Below are 17,880 nucleotides of genomic sequence, written 5' to 3'. Positions count from 1 at the left end.
TGCGCGCTTACAGCACGTGCAAGCGGAGTAGGGGAAACCTCATGTGTGAGATGTGTTCACTGATGCATTAGTAATAAAAAAGAGACCATGTAATGGCACGCTTACTGCCAGTCTAACTTTTGACAGAGTCAAGATGCCAAGATTGACACCAGAACAACGCGAGAAGGCAGTGGGCCGATTATCGGCTGGTGATGACCCAGAGGCGGTAGCAGTCGCTTTCAATGTGCATCTGTCAACACTATATCGCCTTCAGCAACGTTTTGTCAACACAGGAAGCACTGCTGATACACAACGAAGTGGAAGACCTCGCGTTACCACACAGAGACAAGATCGCCAGATCCTACGTCATCATTTGAGAAACCGATTCCATACAGCCAATGAAACAGCCAGTAACACCGTCGGTAACCACCAGAGACTCATCAGTGGCCAGACAATACGCCGAAGACTTGCTGAGCGAGACCTCCAAAACTGCCGTCCAGCTAGAGGACCAGTCCTCACTTAAAGACATGGCATGGCGCGCCAGCAGTGGGCCCAGGATCACATCAACTGGAACTGGAGACAATGGCGAAACATTCTGTTCACCGATGAGAGCCGTTTCTGCATTAGTCATGCTGATGGGCGTGTCAGAGTGTGGCGAAGAAGAGGTGAACGCTATGCTGATAACTGCGTCATGGAACACAATGCCCAGGGTGGCCAAACGTCATGGTCTGGGGTGGAATCGGCCTCAACCAATCCCTGGGACCTGTGTTTTTCAACAATCTTGGTCCTGGTGCGCGCAGAAATGCTGAGGACTCCAACACCAAGAAACTCTCAGATTTGTTCGACATGTTCAGTTTTCACCAGTCTGTTGACTCTCCGACTCATAAGCATGGTCACATGTTAGATTTAGTCATTCATCGCCCTTCTGATGCCATTGTCAGTTCATGTTTTGTCAGTCACGACCTTAAGTCTGACCACAACGCCGTATTATGTCGTCTGAATGTTCCAAAGCCTGTGTCTGCCCCTGTAACAATAACTTTTCGTAGCATCAAGAAGATTGATAAGGAGTCTTTTAGACATGATGTAGCTGGTTTATCTCAAGATTGCTCTGTCACTGAATATAACCAGACGTTGCGCTCAATTCTTGATAGGCACGCCCCTCTCTGCCAACGCACGGTTCGTCAGCGGAAATCTAACCCGTGGTTCAGTAGCATCTCTGAGCAGTTTGGCAAACTGAAACGTGAACGTCGTCAGGCGGAGAGGTGCTGGCTTAAATCCAAACTCACTGTTCACAAAGAGATTTTTGAAACCATCAAACGCAAAATAAATGACTTAGTTGAAGGCGCTAAAACTGCTTTCTTCTCTGCCCAGATTATAGGTAGTAGAACATGCAAAGAACTTTTTCAAAATTTCAATTCTCTGCTTGGAAAACAGACGGTTTCCAGCCTCCCCACCACCCATGACCCCAAGGACCTGCCAACTGTATTTTCTGACTACTTCACTGAGAAGATCGAAACCATCAGAAATAGCTTTCCTCCACCAGTGGCTTCGCCTCCGGCTTCACAATTCTCTGGTTCTTTGTTGGATAGCTTCATTCCTGTATCTGAGCAGTTTGTTTTGAAGATTTTGAAGAACACAGTGCCAAAGTCTTGTGAGCTAGACCCCATCCCCACCAACTTGTTTTATGAAAACCTTGACCTTTTTCTTCCCATCATAACCAACATAATCAACTCTTCTCTCACTTCTGGCACTGTGCCAATGGACTTGAAAACTGCAGTAGTTAAACCTTTGATCAAGAAACCATCTCTGGATAAAAATCAGTTGAAAAACTATAGGCCTGTTTCCAACTTGCCATTCATTTCTAAAATTCTGGAAAAAGTAGTGCTTAGTCAGCTTCTCTCCCACCTTGAAACCAACAACCTCTGCAACCCTCTTCAGTCAGCGTATAGGGCTGGCCACAGCACCGAGACTGTTTTGCTTCGTGTTGTGAATGACATTCTTTCTGCTCTGGATAATGATGACCTATCAGTTCTGCTTCTCTTGGATAACTCAGCTGCGTTCGATACGATCGATCACTCTGTTCTGCTCTCTCGTCTCGAATCTGTTTTTGGCATTCACTCTACCGCTCTTCACTGGTTTAGTTCATATCTACAGGGCCGTAGTCAGTATGTGTCTGTCAATAATCTCTCATCTCCTCCATCTCCTCTCTGTTTCGGCGTTCCCCAGGGATCAGTTCTAGGCCCAGTTTTATTTGTACTATACACCACTCCTCTCTCTGCCGTCATCAAGCAACACGCAGTCAATCACTACCTCTTTGCAGACGACACACAACTCCAACAAGCATGCAAGCCTACAGAAATCCAAGCGGTGACGCACACTCTCCAAAACTGCACTTCAGATATTAAATCATGGATGACAAACAATATGCTCAAGTTAAATGATGACAAGACTGAATTTCTTCTTTTCTCTGGAGCTTCCTGTTCGACCACTTCCCTTCCAGCCTCCATCACAGTAGGTTCTAGTGACATTTCTCTCTCTTATAGTGCTAGGAATCTTGGGTTCATCATGGACTCCCACCTCTCAATGAAACAACACATCAAAAAAGTCTGTCAGACATGTTACTTTGAGATCAGAAGAATAGGTTCCATAAGAAAATTTCTCACTGTTGATGCCACTAAAACTCTCGTTACATCCTGCATTCTGTCCAGATTAGATTACTGCAACTCCCTTCTCATAGGCTGCCCTGACTCCACTCTCCAACCCTTGCAAAAAGTACAACACTCTGCTGCACGTCTCATTTTCAGAGCACAGCATCGACAACCCTGCACTCCTCTCATGAAAGAACTTCACTGGCTTCCTGTATCTGAACGTATTAGGTATAAAGCTGCCTGCTTCTGCTACAATATCATCTCTGAATCGGCACCTGCCTATCTTTCTGAACTGGTCTCTCTCTACACTCCCTCTCGCACCCTTCGTTCTTCTGATGATGCTCGACTTCTCTGTCAAGGTCGCTTTAAACGCAAGGCTCATGGCTTCCGCACGTTTTCGTATTATGGACCTCAGTTATGGAATTCACTCCCCTTTCAATTACGTCACTCTCCATCCATTTCATCTTTTAAGTCCAATTTGAAAACTCACTTGTTCCAACAACACTACGGATAGTTCCTTAGTATAGAGTCTGGGGATGTGAGATGTGCATGATGTGTTGTTTGAATCTGACAGTGATTGTATGATTTTTGTATACATGTATTGTTGTCCCGCGCTTTGAACTTTTGATAAGGCGCTTTATAAATGCCCGTTATTATTATTATTATTTATTATAAACGGCATCACAGCACAGCGTTATATTGACCAGATCCTACAGCCTCGTGTTGTGCCCTTTTTCCAGGCGCGCAGAAACTGTGTTCTGCAGCAAGACAACGCTTGCCCGCACACAGCCAGGGTCACCCAGGCCTTCCTGCAGCACAATGACATCGACATCATGGCCTGGCCCGCCCTCAGCCCAGATTCGAATCCTATTGAACATTTCTGGGACCAACTTCAAAGAAAGGTGAACTAGTTACGCCCAGGACCAAGAACTGCCGCAGAACTGCGTCAGGCCCTTATCCATGCCTGGTGCAACATCCCGAGAGACGCCATCAACCGACTCATTCACTCCATGAGGCGCCGCTGCCAGGCCGTCATCAACGTCCATGGGGGTCACACACCGTACTGACCATCTGCAGAGGCTCCCTTTGCCCGTGGCAGCAAAAGACTATGCCATTGCCAAGAACAGTGTGCGAGGAACATACCACCGTGATTTTGATTTGTTTCGATGTTACGTTTATGAGAAATGACATTTTTTAATTGTGATTACACGTTTTTCTGGAGAAAATTCGCGTTTTTGTTGTTGCTCGGTATATATTTGTTGCTATTTTGTTTGTCTGGGTAGATAAAATTGTTACAAAGTTAATGTTGTGTTGTGATAATTTCTTTGTAAGCTCACTCAAATTGTATGATTCCATTATCAAATATATTACTCCATATCATTGGTGAAACCTTTAATTAAGTTTTGCTTTACAGTAACGCCCGTTTTTCCCCATGACCTGCTTCTTTGCCTCTGTTACCTGAGTAGGTGAATACGTTCCGTATTCCATGGTTATCGAGCCTCGTTTTCGTCCTTTTCCAAGATCGGTTGCAAATATAATATGAATTGACCTGCAATTGTGATTCATTGCATTAATACAATTTATTGATAAGATATACAGTGGAACCCGCGAATAAGAAAGTGCAGGGGACATTGTATTGTGTAGCAAATATTGATTACTTTAAAGTTAAAGAAAATTGTATGTGAAATGTTATCCAGGATTGTGGAAGCCCTACAAGAAATAAAAACCATCATACATTAAGTGGTAAAAGCGTTATACCACAATAACCCCGGGTCAAATCAATTCCAAATTTGAGCACAGATAAGTTCATACTAACAGCATCAGAACCGCAAAAGACAACAGGGCGTTACGACATAGGTTTCTCAATATTTGTTCCGGCCTCAACCCAACACCCGGCCGTGTTGTGACTGACAAAAACACTCTCTTTCTAACTTACTTATCTGCAGGTGTTTCTTTCTTTACTACATGTGTTGATAAATACCTTCTACAGTGCAGTCGAGTTCAGGTCAAAAAGTATAACATTGTCACTTTGTTCAATGTCTGTTCAGCTAAAGCAGAATATGGTCTGGTTTTGATTCTGATTTGTTTGGTAAAAGTGGGTTAATAAGGTTAGCTTTTCTTGCAGTTCTTTTGAACACACTTTGTTTGCTTACTGACTCTGTCCTTCCAGCGGTACCCCCGAAGCCACTACTGACCCCAAACGAGAAGATAGCGGTGGGTGTTGTGGCGGGTGCTCCTCTCACCTGGGCCTTCATGGCTACCCTTATCCAGATATGTCAGATCCTTGGCAACGCAGGGTGGCTGCCCTTTCTTTCTCTAGGAGGCAAGGAGGACGAGAAAGAGGAAGAAGGCAATGACGCAGAAGAGTCTTCAGATGAAAAAGAACCGCCTTCAAAATGTTCCCGATTCCTCAAGTGCATTTTCTGCGGGGGTGCTGGCATGTGTCTTTTAAGCTTTCTGTTCTGCATCTCGTGTGGGAAGCTGCTGTCTAACAAGTTTAGCTGGCGAAAGAAGGAGGACATTCAGGACGACTCTGGCGTGACAGACGGGCAGGGCCAGGAGGCTCCTCCAGGGGTGAACAGCCAAGACTCAGCAGACGTTGTGCATATTCACGACATCCCTGTGGGAGGACCAGACGGGACAGACGGGCAGGGCCAGGAGGCTCCTCCAGGGGTGAACAGCCAAGACTCAGCAGACGTTGTGCATATTCACGAGATCCCTGTGGGTGGACCAGACGGGACAGACGGGCAGGACCAGGAGGCTCCTCCAGGGGTGAACAGCCAAGACTCAGCAGACGTTGTGCATATTCACGACATCCCTGTGGGTGGACCAGACGGCGGCAATGACTCAGCTGGAAGTGTCGACCCAGATCAAACTGCAACAACCACTGAAAAGTATTCTTACGTTGAACTTCTTTTGACCATTTAATATAAAGACCCATGATAAACAAACACTGAGATCTGGGGATGGGAAAACATCGGTTTTTGTTTACAACCAAAACCTGAATATAACCAGTCATTTCTGTCGGCTTGGATCGCAACGTAAACAAAAACATATTTCAAGTTATCTACTTTTGAGTTACTATTTCGTTTTACATTTAGTCAAGATTTGACAAAAAGGAAGGGATCAAATAAAAATCACAATAGGCAAAACTGTGCAACTTGTACATACAAGATGAAGGTCAAATCAATGATCTAACCAGAACATGTTGCTTTAATTAGCAAGCTGGCGTCTGTTGTGTGCTATGCTAATCCTCCTGATGCAGGTGTGGATTGCAAGAGCGGTCAAAAACGGAACTTGTTTGCGTTTGCGTCAATGCTGAGGGGTATCAGAGACTATAGAGTATACAGAGACGCTTCATCCTTCTTTGCGCTGCGGTGCGAAAGTGAGACCGGCCAGCCAGCGCGCGGGAAAAGAGCCACTCCCTGCCGCACAAGGAAGTTCGCGTATAGCAGCTGCTGTCGGCTGTGTTTATATCACGTTTATGTCACACGCATTCCTTCTTTGCCACTACTAAAGCAAACGTGTGCAAGATTGTATGTTACACCCTTTGATGCCGAAATCAATTATTTTGATTATGCATTTATTTCTAAAGAAATTTACCTTTACATACATTCAGACGGCACTACCTTAAACACTTATGTTTTCAATATTCATTTCTAGTGATCACGAACGTAGAAAAATGGGTATCAAAGCGTTGTTACATTTTGTTGTGCATTCTGAATAGTGTGCCAACAGGCCTTGGTCAGTCAATCACGTTTTATCTGTGTACTAAGTGTTTGACGGTAAAAGAATAACACCAACCCCGTTCTCCCTGTATATAACTGAAAGCCACATGTTCTTCTTCATTCAATTTCTGTTTTCAAAAGCTTCGTCAACTTTCCACTTACACGACACGGTCCCTTTACCAAGCTTTAATAAAGAACCCTGAATACGAAAGGTCAAAACAAAACAATAGGTACTACTTTCACTATCGTCGTCTGCAACGAAAACCGAAAATGGTGAAACGCTTTGCTACGTACACAGAGGACGAAATTGCAAAGAAAAGATCGAACCTTACACCTGTGACTAGGAAAAGTTGCATAGACAGTTCCGTGCGGATCTTACCACGTATCAACGTACATCCGATGCTCAGAACCTACAGATGGGTGACGCTTTGGCGATTGAGGCTTCGTCTTCAGCTCTAACACGCACGCAGACAGTCAGGCAGGTCTAATCTGCACCAGCGGTGATGGAAGGTTTGGATTTAGAAACACTCGAATGTTACTTCGACAAGGTAAACGAACCGAAAGACGAAAGTGTGCCCCAAATTCGGAAAATATTCTTTCAAAACTGCACTGTAAACAACATCAACATCACTGTGAGAAAAAGAACAATCCAAACACAACCAGTTCCCCTGTGGAACATTTCGGGTGGACTTTCCCACGACCTGACCTACAAAAATGCTCCGTGTTCGTTCGCGCTTTGCATTCAATCTGTGTTAGTGCGCACGTGTGTTTGTGTGTTTAGCTTTCGTTGGTTTGTGCTGTTTGATTCAAAAAAAGTTTATTTTTTTCATTGAAAGATTCAGAAACGTTGGTTGATACTTTGTTAAATGCATTCAACCAGAAAAAGACACGAAACGAATTGGATCTATCTTCTGCGCGCATGCGTGTGTACGGTATGTGAAAAGGCAATTGTGTTGTCAGTCTGGTTTTGTGCCTGTTATTTCGTCCCCAAAAACTCATTTATATCTTTCTATGCCTATGCTGTGAGACATAATCGCCATTACGAGCTAGTCGTGTGACAGTACCCGCTATTACGAGCTAGTCGTGTGACAGAGAGTTTTCTTGCACACGAGACTGTAGATGTTTCACGACGGCTTTAGCCGGAGTGAAACAGCAGCAGTCGAGTGTGCAAGAAAACTCTCTGTCACACGACTAGCTCGTAATGGCGATTATGTCTCACAGCATAGGCATAGAAAGATATAAATGAGTTTTTGGGGACGAAATAACAGGCACAAAACCAGACTGACAACACAATTGCCTTTTCACACATACTGTACACACGCATACGCGCAGAAGATAGATCCAATTGGTTTCGTGTCTTTTTCTGGTTGAATGCATTTAACAAAGTATCAACCAACGTTTCTGAATCTTTCAATAAAAAAAATAAACTTTTTTTTTAACCAAACAGCACAAACCAACGAAAGCTAAACACACAAACACACGCGCGCACTAACACAGATTGAATGCAAAGCGCGAACGAACACGGAGAATTTTTGTAGGTCAGGTCGTGGGAAAGTCCACCCGAAATGTTCCACAGGGGAACTGGTTGTGTTTGCATTGTTCTCTTTCTCACAGTGATGTTGATGTTGTTTACAGTGCAGTTTTGAAAGAATATTTTCCGAATTTGGGGCACACTTTCGTCTTTTGGTTCGTTTATCTTGTCGAAGTAACATTCGAGTGTTTCTAAATCCAAACCTTCCATCACCGCTGGTGCAGATTAGACCTGCCTGACTGTCTGCGTGCGTGTTAGAGCTGAAGACGAAGCCTCAATCGCAAAAGCGTCACCCATCTGTAGGTTCTGAGCATCGGATGTACGTTGATACGTGGTAAGATCCGCACGGAACTGTCTATGTAACTTTTCCTCGTCACAGGTGTAAGGTTCGATCTTTTCTTTGCAATTTCGTCCTCTGTGTACGTAGCAAAGCGTTTCACCATTTTCGGTTTTCGTTGCAGACGACGATAGTGAAAATAGTACCTATTGTTTTGTTTTGAGCTTTCGTATTCAGGGTTCTTCATTGAAGCTTGGTAAAGGGACCGTGTCGTGTAAGTGGAAAGTTGACGAAGCTTTTGAAAACCGAAATTGAATGAAGAAGAAAATGTGGCTTTCAGTTATATACAGGAGAACGGGGTTGGTGTTATTTTTTTCCCGTCAAACACGAAGTACACAGATACAACGTGGTTGACTGACCAAGGCCTGTTGGCACACTATTCAGAATGCACAACAAAATGTAACAACGCTTTGATACCCATTTTTCTACGTTCGTGATCACTTGAAATGAATACTGAAAACAAAAGTGTTGAAAGTAGTGACTGAATGTATGTAAAGGTAAAAATTTTCAGAAATAAATGCATAATCAAAATAATTGATTTCGGCATCAAAGCGTGTAACATACAATCTTGCACACGTTTGCTTTAGTAGTGGCAAAGAAGGAATGCGTGTGACATAGAGTTTTCTTGCACACTCGACTGCTGCTGTTTCACTCCGGCTAAAGCCGTCGTGAAACATCTACAGTCTCGTGTGCAAGAAAACTCTCTGTCACACGACTAGCTCGTAATAGCGGGTAATATTAACATACTGTCTGTTCTGTCCGGCTGACAGTGCTGCAAAAAGTAATTGAACGAAAAAATATGTTTGTTTGTGAACATCCTTTTTAAATGACCATAAAAACACCGCAGAAAATGGTGTAGATTAAAATTAAATCAAATTTACTTAGGCGGCAATACCCGCTGCATCGCTGTAGTTATGCAAACATGATTCAAGTCAGTGTCTTTTCACGAACTAACCGTCGTTATTTTTGTGTGTTTTAGTCAAATACAAATACATACTGTATACATGGTCACTTAAGCCTGAGAAAATATGTCAGGAATAAATCGTTAACGAAATAGTTCCCGGTCAAATCGGTAACTAAGGCATTTAGTCAACTTGGCGTCGTCCCAGCACCTCTAAAGTGAAATGGGTAGTCAATTGCACGGTGCTAAGAAATTATCATGTGAGGAAAACTGTAAAATACAGCAACTTAAACAACATTATTGTGACCTAGCTGACTTTAATTAAAGAATCTTGATCGATCGATGATTGTCTTATTTCTTATCGGTTGCTTCTTTCTTGTTCAGAAAGCTCTCTCTCTCTCTCCGTCTCTCTCTCTTTTTGTTTCCTAGTCATAGTTACAGTAAAATAGTTTTGTCCCTCTTTAGGGCGAGGGCCAGATGCAAAAAAGCATATCTATGCTTATTCTTGTCACCCTCGAAAAATAAAGATTTGTCATTGTCATTGTCATTGTCATTGTCTCTCTCTCTCTCTCTCTCTCTCTCTCTCTCTCTCTCTCTCTCTCTCTCTCTCTCTCTCTCTCTCTCTCTCTCTCTCTCTCTGAGTCAGTCACACACACACACACACACACGCACGCACGCACGAACACACACACACACACACACGCACACACACACACACGCACGCACACACACACACACACACACACACACACACACACACACACACACACACACACACACACACACACACACACACACACACATGAATTGAGATGAATTAACGAGGTACGGACCGACTGGATGACACTTTGAACAGCATCGCCACAAGTATTCTAGTTTGAGAAGTTTTCGACTTTTGCGCTTGGACGAAGAATAGAATCAATTGTTCAGTTGTCCTTCAAAACAAAATTAAGCCTGATGTTAATTAAACAACTGCGCAATCACATTGTTGAGCTTGTGTACAGTGTGTGTTTTCTCTGTTCTGGTAGAATACACGCAGTTCGACGCTACACTTTTTACTGATTTTCCGACATTTAACGAGAGAAAAAAAACAAAAAAACAATCCTCACTTGCTCTCTTCCTCAGGAAATTTGAACATCCTGAAGCCTTTGGCATGTGAGTTTGAGCAATTGATGGCCAAAGACCATGCCCCGCTGTGTTTTCTTTTTGGTGCGGCCATGGTTGTGCTGCACGATATCGCTACTGTTGTGGAAAGGGAAAGTAGGTCTTTACATGTTTCCGCGTGGTGGCGCCACAGGGCTTCCTGTTTCAATTTTCAGCGCCGAATGAAGCGTCTCTGTGTACTCTACAGTCTCTGGGGGTATCATGACAAAAAGTGCTGTATTTCAACAATGACTTAGTGGATTGCTTTGAAACTTTAAGGATAATTTGCCAACACACAAAACATCCTTCGCGTAAAACGTTGGATTGTTACAGTTAGTTATTTTTTTAGATGTTATGCAATGATTCGGAAACATTAAAAAAAGTGATAGGATTGTTCATCTGTGTCTAAAACATGTATGACTTCACATGTCTACAAACAAATGATTGATACAGGTACTGCCGAAGTTTCAGTAGCGTGTAAATACTGGTGTAAATTTGCTAGTCATGCAAATACATGAGAGAAAATATGGCACGTTCACGCTGTTTTGCTCTGACAGCTATCGCCGCGTGCCTCTCAAAACATGCTGCGGTCACATTTGGCTGGGCATCGCTCTCGCACATTAATCAATCTGAAAATATCAAGCCTGTTTACAGGCCTAGCACATATGTGTGTCAGTGTTGTTACGCACATGAACCTTTGGCAGTGCCTGTCTCAATTATTTGTCTGTAGACATGCGAAGTAATGAATGTGTTTAGACGCCTATGACGAGTTAAAAACATGTTTTCAAGTTAATTGCTTAAAGCCTCACTCAGCCTCCCATAAACCAAGGGCGGATCAATTCACTTTGGAGGGGGGGGGGGGGGTTACAAAATGACTGAAGATACAAGTTGACGGCGCCGAAGGCGCCTAAGCCTCTAGGGGGGTCCGGGGGCATGCCCCCCCGGAAATTTTTTTTATCCAAAGAAGCAAAATAGAGCTATCTGGTGCATCCTGAGCCAATAAATTACCTCTGAAACCTGTTGATGTATGTGTTTTGTTGATGTATGTTTGAACTTTTTGTGGGGGGTGGGGGGGGGGTTACGTAACCCGTGTAACCCCCCCCCCCAGATCCGCCCTTGCATAAACCATCAGTTTCTGGTCACAGACATTGTCAGGTTTTTACACACAGTATAAACACCCTTTCGTTTAAACATTTACAGATAGAGAACATCCTAGATGCCCTCCATAAAGAGCGAGCATTTTTAAAAGAATGCCTCCTTTTGGCGCTAGAACTAACTTTTACAATCTGAATAATAAATTGACAGCTTGTTGCACAAATATTCTTTAATCATAAAATAATTATTTGTTAATCAAGACAAGATCAGTACAATTCGAAGTTTGGAAAGTTTGAAAAAAGGGAGCCCGGAAGCTGCTCATGCAAGGTCGTGTTTTCCAAATCAGACACATTTTCTGCATATCGTTGGCTTCTTTGAATCCAACCGCTGCCGATAAGTTCGTGTGACTCGCAGTCGTTTGTTGCATTTTAAATTCAGAGGTACACAATAACGTGCCATTGCAGATACAACGAGTCGCATTGAAACAACAAACTGACGACTAAAATAATAATTTAATTGTGAAAAAGGGAAAATCGGTCTCATGTGTCCACGATGGCTCAGGGGTTGAATAAACCACGAGAACTTGTGTGTGGTTTATGCATGTTAAATAGCCATTCAAACGAACTGTGTCATTTGATGGTCTTAAATGCTATTGCAAGTGTGTTCCATAAGGTTAGAACTGCTTATTTTGTGGATGATTCATGCATCGTTCTGTAAACCTCATTTGAGGCTGAGAGAGGCTTTAACATCTGAACAGATACCTGTATCAATCCAACATTTGATTGGAAGTACCTCTAGTTTAGCACGGGGCGGGGATATTATGGCAATCCGAATGGTGCAAATGTCCCTTCTAGCTCTTGATGTCTAAATAACGCATTATTTAGCTAAATAACGCGTTATTTAGCTAAACAATGCTTTATTTAACTATATCATGCATTATTTAGCTAAATAATGCATTGTTTAACTTAAACAATGCATTATTTACAGATACAGAAAAAAGAGAGCACAAAGCACTAAACAATGCATTGTTTAGCATAAATAATAGATTGTGTCTGTAAATAACTCATTATTTATAAATTACGCGTTTTTTCTAAACAATATATTATATGTAAATAAAGTGTTATTTAGATAAATAAAATATTATTTAAATAAATAAAATATTATTTAGATAAATAAAATATTATTTGGATAAATAAAATATTGTATGTAAATAAAATATTATTTAGATAAATAAAATATTATTTAGATAAATAAAATATTATTTAGATAAATAAAATATTATTTAGATAAATAATTTATTATTTACTGTTTTTGCCTTGAAATAGTATTATTACGCTAAATAATGCTTTATATAGCTATATAATAGGTTTCCGCTATATAATTCATGATTTGGTAAATAATACATTATATACCGTAAATAAAATATTATTTACCGTAAACAATATTCATTGTTTAGCGCAGTGCATCGAAGCCGATATTTCTCTTGTTGTTTTTTACCACGTGTTTCCGTGGATCCACGAGAGCTCTGTTGATTCTCAAACTGACCAATCAGACAACTAGCATCTGTCTCGGCGTACTAAAGCTACATCCGCTTCGCTTCCGACCATCTTCTTGTCAGGTGGCTAACTTCAACTGATGGTACAACAGCAGCAATTTAGTTCGCAGTCGTTCATTCTCCATGTCCAGATGTAAAAGATGTTCCCCCATAAAACTTTAAAATACGAACCCTTTGCAGTGCCAGTTCCTGGACAACCGCTGTAGTTAGAGTTCTGATCAATTCAGCGGGAACGTTCCCTTGTGCTTGTGTAGCCATCTTGATTACATTTGGATTGGATTGGATTGGATTGGATAAGATTTACAGTCCAGTGAGGTTACCCTCATGGAAATTCGGGCTGCTTTCTCCCCGGGGAAAGCGAGCTGCCATACACACGGAGCTACCCATATTTTTTTTTTCCTGCATGCGTGTATTCATGTTTCCTGAGACTTAATGCCGTGTGAGATGGAATTTTTTTTTTACTTTATTCCAAGTCCCAGGGGTATTTGATGGACATTTTTATCTATGCCTATACAATTTTGCCAGGAAAGACCCTTTTGTCAATCGTGGGATCTTTAACGTGCACACCCCAATGTAGTGTACACGAAGGGACCTCTATGCTTGGCGCTGGTGGACAATATTCACTTTTTTGGCCAAAAACACAGTTTTTTGGCCAAAAATGTACGTTTTTGACCAAGAAAGTGTGTTATTGGCCAAAAACATGTTTTGGCCAAAACTTTTGAGTGCAAAGTTTTGGCCAAAAAATATTTGGCCAAATCTAAAGCATTTGGCCAAATCTTCACTTTTTTGGCCAAATGTTTTAGATTTGGCCAAATATTTTTTTGGCCAAAACTTTTGCATTGAAAGTTTTGGCCAAATTTTTTTTTTGGACAAAACTTCATTTTTTGGCCAAATCTTTGAGTACCCCTTGGCGCTGATGGACAATATTCATTTTTTTGGCCAAAAACGCCAGTTTTGGCCAAAAAAGCAAAGTTTTGGCCCAAAAAGTATAGTTTTGGCCAAAAACGCCAGTTTTGGCCAAAAAAGCAAAGTTTTGACCAAAAAAGCAAAGCTTTGGCCAAAAAAGCAAAGTTTTGTCCAAAAAAGTATAGTTTTGGCCAAAAACGCCAGTTTTGGCCAAAAACGCCAGTTTTGGCCCAAAAAGTGCGTTTTTGGCCAAAAAAGTGAATATTGTCTACCAGCACCAAGCTGCTAGGCGCTGGTGGACAATATTCACTTTTTTGGCCAAAAGCACACTTTTTTGACCAAAAACGTACATTTTTGGCCAAACAAGCAAAGTTTTGGCCAAAAAAGTATAGTTTTGGCCAAAAACGCCAGTTTTGGCCAAAAACGCCAGTTTTGGCCCAAAAAGCTAAGTTTTGGCCAAAAAAGCTAAGTTTTGGCTAAAAAAGCAAAGTTTTGGCCAAAAAAGTATTGTTTTGGCCAAAAATGCCAGTTTTGGCCAAAAACGCCAGTTTTGGCCAAAAAAGTGCGTTTTTGGCCAAAAAAGTGAATATTGTCCACCAGCGCCAAGCTGCTAGGCGCTGGTGGACAATATTCACTTTTTTGGCCAAAAGCACACTTTTTTGGCCAAAAACGTATATTTTTGGCCAAAAAAGCAAAGTTTTGGCCAAAAAAAAATTTGGCCAAAAAAGTGAATATTGTCCACCAGCGCCAGCGAATACAAAAGATTTGGCCAAAAAAAGATTTGGCCAAACAAAAAAAGATTTGGCCAAAAAAGTGAAGATTTGGCCAAATCTTTTTTGTTTGGCCAAATCTTTTTTTGGCCAAATCTTTTTATGGCAGAAGTTTGGCCAAATCTCCCGTTTTAGCTAACAAAAACAGTTTTGGCCAAAACTTTTACATAGAAAGTTTTGGCCAAAAAAAAGTTATAGCCAAATCTATTTTATTTGGCCAAATGTATGGGTTTTTTGGACAAATCTTTGTCTTTTTGGGCCAAAACTGGCGTTTTTGGCCAAAAAAGTGAATATTGTCCACCAGCGCCAAGCATAGACCTCGGTTTTTCGTCTCATCCGAAAGACTAGCACTTGAACCCACCATCTAGGTTAGGAAAGGGGGGAGAAAATTGCGGCCTGACCCAGGCCTGAACACGCAACCTCTCGCTTCCGAGCGCAAGTGCGTTACCACTCGGCCACCCAGTCCCTTGGCGGAACCGGATGTGGAGTACCGGATACTGGGTTTGCCAAGACAGTGGAGAATCAACAGCGCTCTCTCGGATCCACGGAAACACGTGGAAAAAAACAACAAGAGAAAAAACGGCTTCGCGATGCGCTAAACAATGAATTGTTTACGGTATATGTATAGGTTACAACACGAGTGGTTTTTTATATGGCTTGTATTTCAGTCAAGACCCAGCGGATGAATATCATCGGGAGACACGAGCCTCTGGCGAGTGTCTCTCGATTGATATTCCCGCTGGGTCTTGACTGAAATACAAGCCATATAAAAAACCACGAGTGTTGTAATCTGTATATCCCATTCTACCATCAAACACAAAGTGTAGACTACTAGCGGCACTGTTGCGATCTGTGCAGGGTAAAACTGTTGCCAGCGAGACTTAGCCCTTTTGCAACCTTAAACTAAGTGACCGTCGCTGAAAAAATAAAACGAATGAGTGCATCGATAAGTACGCGGTAACACTACTTTCAGACCATTTAAAAGCTTTAAGTAAAGGTTCATAAGTTGCAAGAAAGTAATGAAGTCGAATAGAAATTAATTTAGTTGAAGCGCACAATTCTTTTGTTTTGCGTTTCAGGTCGGCAGAACGGGCGAAACGGGTTTGGGACCCATTTGGCTTACTCGATTCAGAATTGATTCCACGTTGTTTTTCTCGAACGTGTGTAATTAGGCTTATTGACAGAGAAGCAAATCTTAGGGAACAAATATGTAGGTTTAGATTTAACCATTTGCTCCCTATTTGAAATGTATCTACGTGATAAACTGTTTTGCGAGTGTGTTTGCATGGATGAACTTAAACTGGTATGGGTGAGAGGAAAACGCGACCGACACGTCTGTCACCGCCGATTGATTGCATTTTGAAGGAATATGACTGGATTACGGAAAAATATGTGGACTTACTGCAGAGCCAGGCAAAAGAGTAGACTTGCTCGCAAAACACGTGAAACAGCCGATGTTTGATAGCTGAAGGCGCACACCGGCAAAACACACTACCGACAGATTCTCAAAAGTCGTCTGCTAACGATGCAAGGGGAGGGTACTCGTGTTTTTGTTTTGGTTCGCTAGCATCTGGTCACTCTATAGTCTCTGATCTGGTTATCTTGTAAGTTGAATGTTCGTTTTTTTCGACCTGCATTGCTTTCATAATGAAAGAAACTTTTGCTTATTGCATCTCATACATCAGATCAGTTCTGAGATTCATTTTTGCGTGCAACTGATATGGTTTTCTGAGCCGTGCAATACGATTTTAGAACTTCATACAAATGTGTCACATTGTTCGGCGCGAGCGAGGTCAAAGGTCGGGAGGAAAGTAGTCCTTTGCCCAAATCGGAATCTGCACTATCATATATATTTTTTGGAGTCCATGATGTATTTATTGAGCTATAAAAATACAACATATATACCCATACTGAAGTAACAGAGACAAAGAAGGGAAGTCATGGGATATAATATTTTATTTACGGTATATCGAGGGTTCCCTGCCAGAACCCAGTATCTCGCTTTTTGAAAACTTTTCAGGACAGTCTATTCAAGGTTTGCAATGCTGGTAAAAAAAATGAAAATGAAAGACAGAGATTTGAAATGATTGTAAGGGCATAAACAGTCTGTAAAGAACCTAATCCACAAGAAAAGAACACACAAATCAAAGCAAGTGTCTGTTTATTGTTGTGTTTTACAAGATTTCTGAGATACTTGGTTTTGACAAGTCACCGTACAGAATAAAATCCATAGAATAGTCCTGCCAGAACCCTGTATCTTCAGATACGATGTTTTGGCACTCTTCCCAACATGACAAATCACACAGAATAGCCCTGCCAGAACCCCGTATCTTCAGATACGATGTTTTGGCACTCTTCCCAACATGACAAATCACACAGAATAGCCCTGCCAGAACCCCCTATCTTCAGATACGATGTTTTGGCACTCTTCCCAACATGTCAAATCACACAGAATAGCCCTGCCAGAACCCCCTATCTTCAGATACGATGTTTTGGCACTCTTCCCAACATGTCAAATCACACAGAATAGCCGCAACAAAACCCCGTATCTTCAGATACGATGTTTTGGCACTCTTCTCAACATGAAAAAAATCGCAAAGTGATAAAGCCAGAACCACCTATATGATGATACAGCATTTTGCCAGAGCTTCGGACCTGCTCTATGTACAGACTTGACCAGCCAGAATCGATTTTACACGTGGTTTTAGTCAGCACGATGTGTAGAACTTCGCAAACGCGTGACGTAAAAGCTAAATTTGATGACGTACGTTACACGCACAGGCGCCTGTACACTTTCCGAAAAAACACCGTTTTTAGACTGCTCTAGTTGCTCTGGGAAAACTTTGTGTTCCAGCTTCTCAGATTTTGAGGTAAGTATCATTTTATGCATAATTCATTTTAAGATCAGTTCATGAACAGCAGTTTTTAGGTTGACATCATAAAACGTTTCTCAATAAACAATAACAATTTTTGTTAAAACATACTGAAGACGAGTATGCTTCTTCTTGTGATTTTTGTTTGACAACGGTAATAATATAGCTATAAACTAGCAGAAGATAAAATTATTTTGAAAACAATCTGGTATTTGAAGAAAAGCCATTGTGGTAATTCGTGGAATATTCTTTCTTTCCTTTTTTTCCTTCTATTCTATGCTGTGTTTGTGTGCAGTTTATTGACCAAACAAGCCTGTTTCGTATTGCTTAATTTGATTCCGTTATGTCCATGGTAAAAGTTTCAGTTCTCTGACAATGATTTGATGTGCGACGTTTTTGAAAATGAACATGTTT

Source organism: Littorina saxatilis, linkage group LG9 (genome assembly GCF_037325665.1).
Source record: "Littorina saxatilis isolate snail1 linkage group LG9, US_GU_Lsax_2.0, whole genome shotgun sequence".
In the NCBI taxonomy this organism is placed as follows: Eukaryota; Metazoa; Mollusca; class Gastropoda; order Littorinimorpha; family Littorinidae; genus Littorina; species Littorina saxatilis.
The sequence above is the reverse complement of the archived record's forward strand: the minus strand, read 5'-3'. Positions refer to the sequence as shown.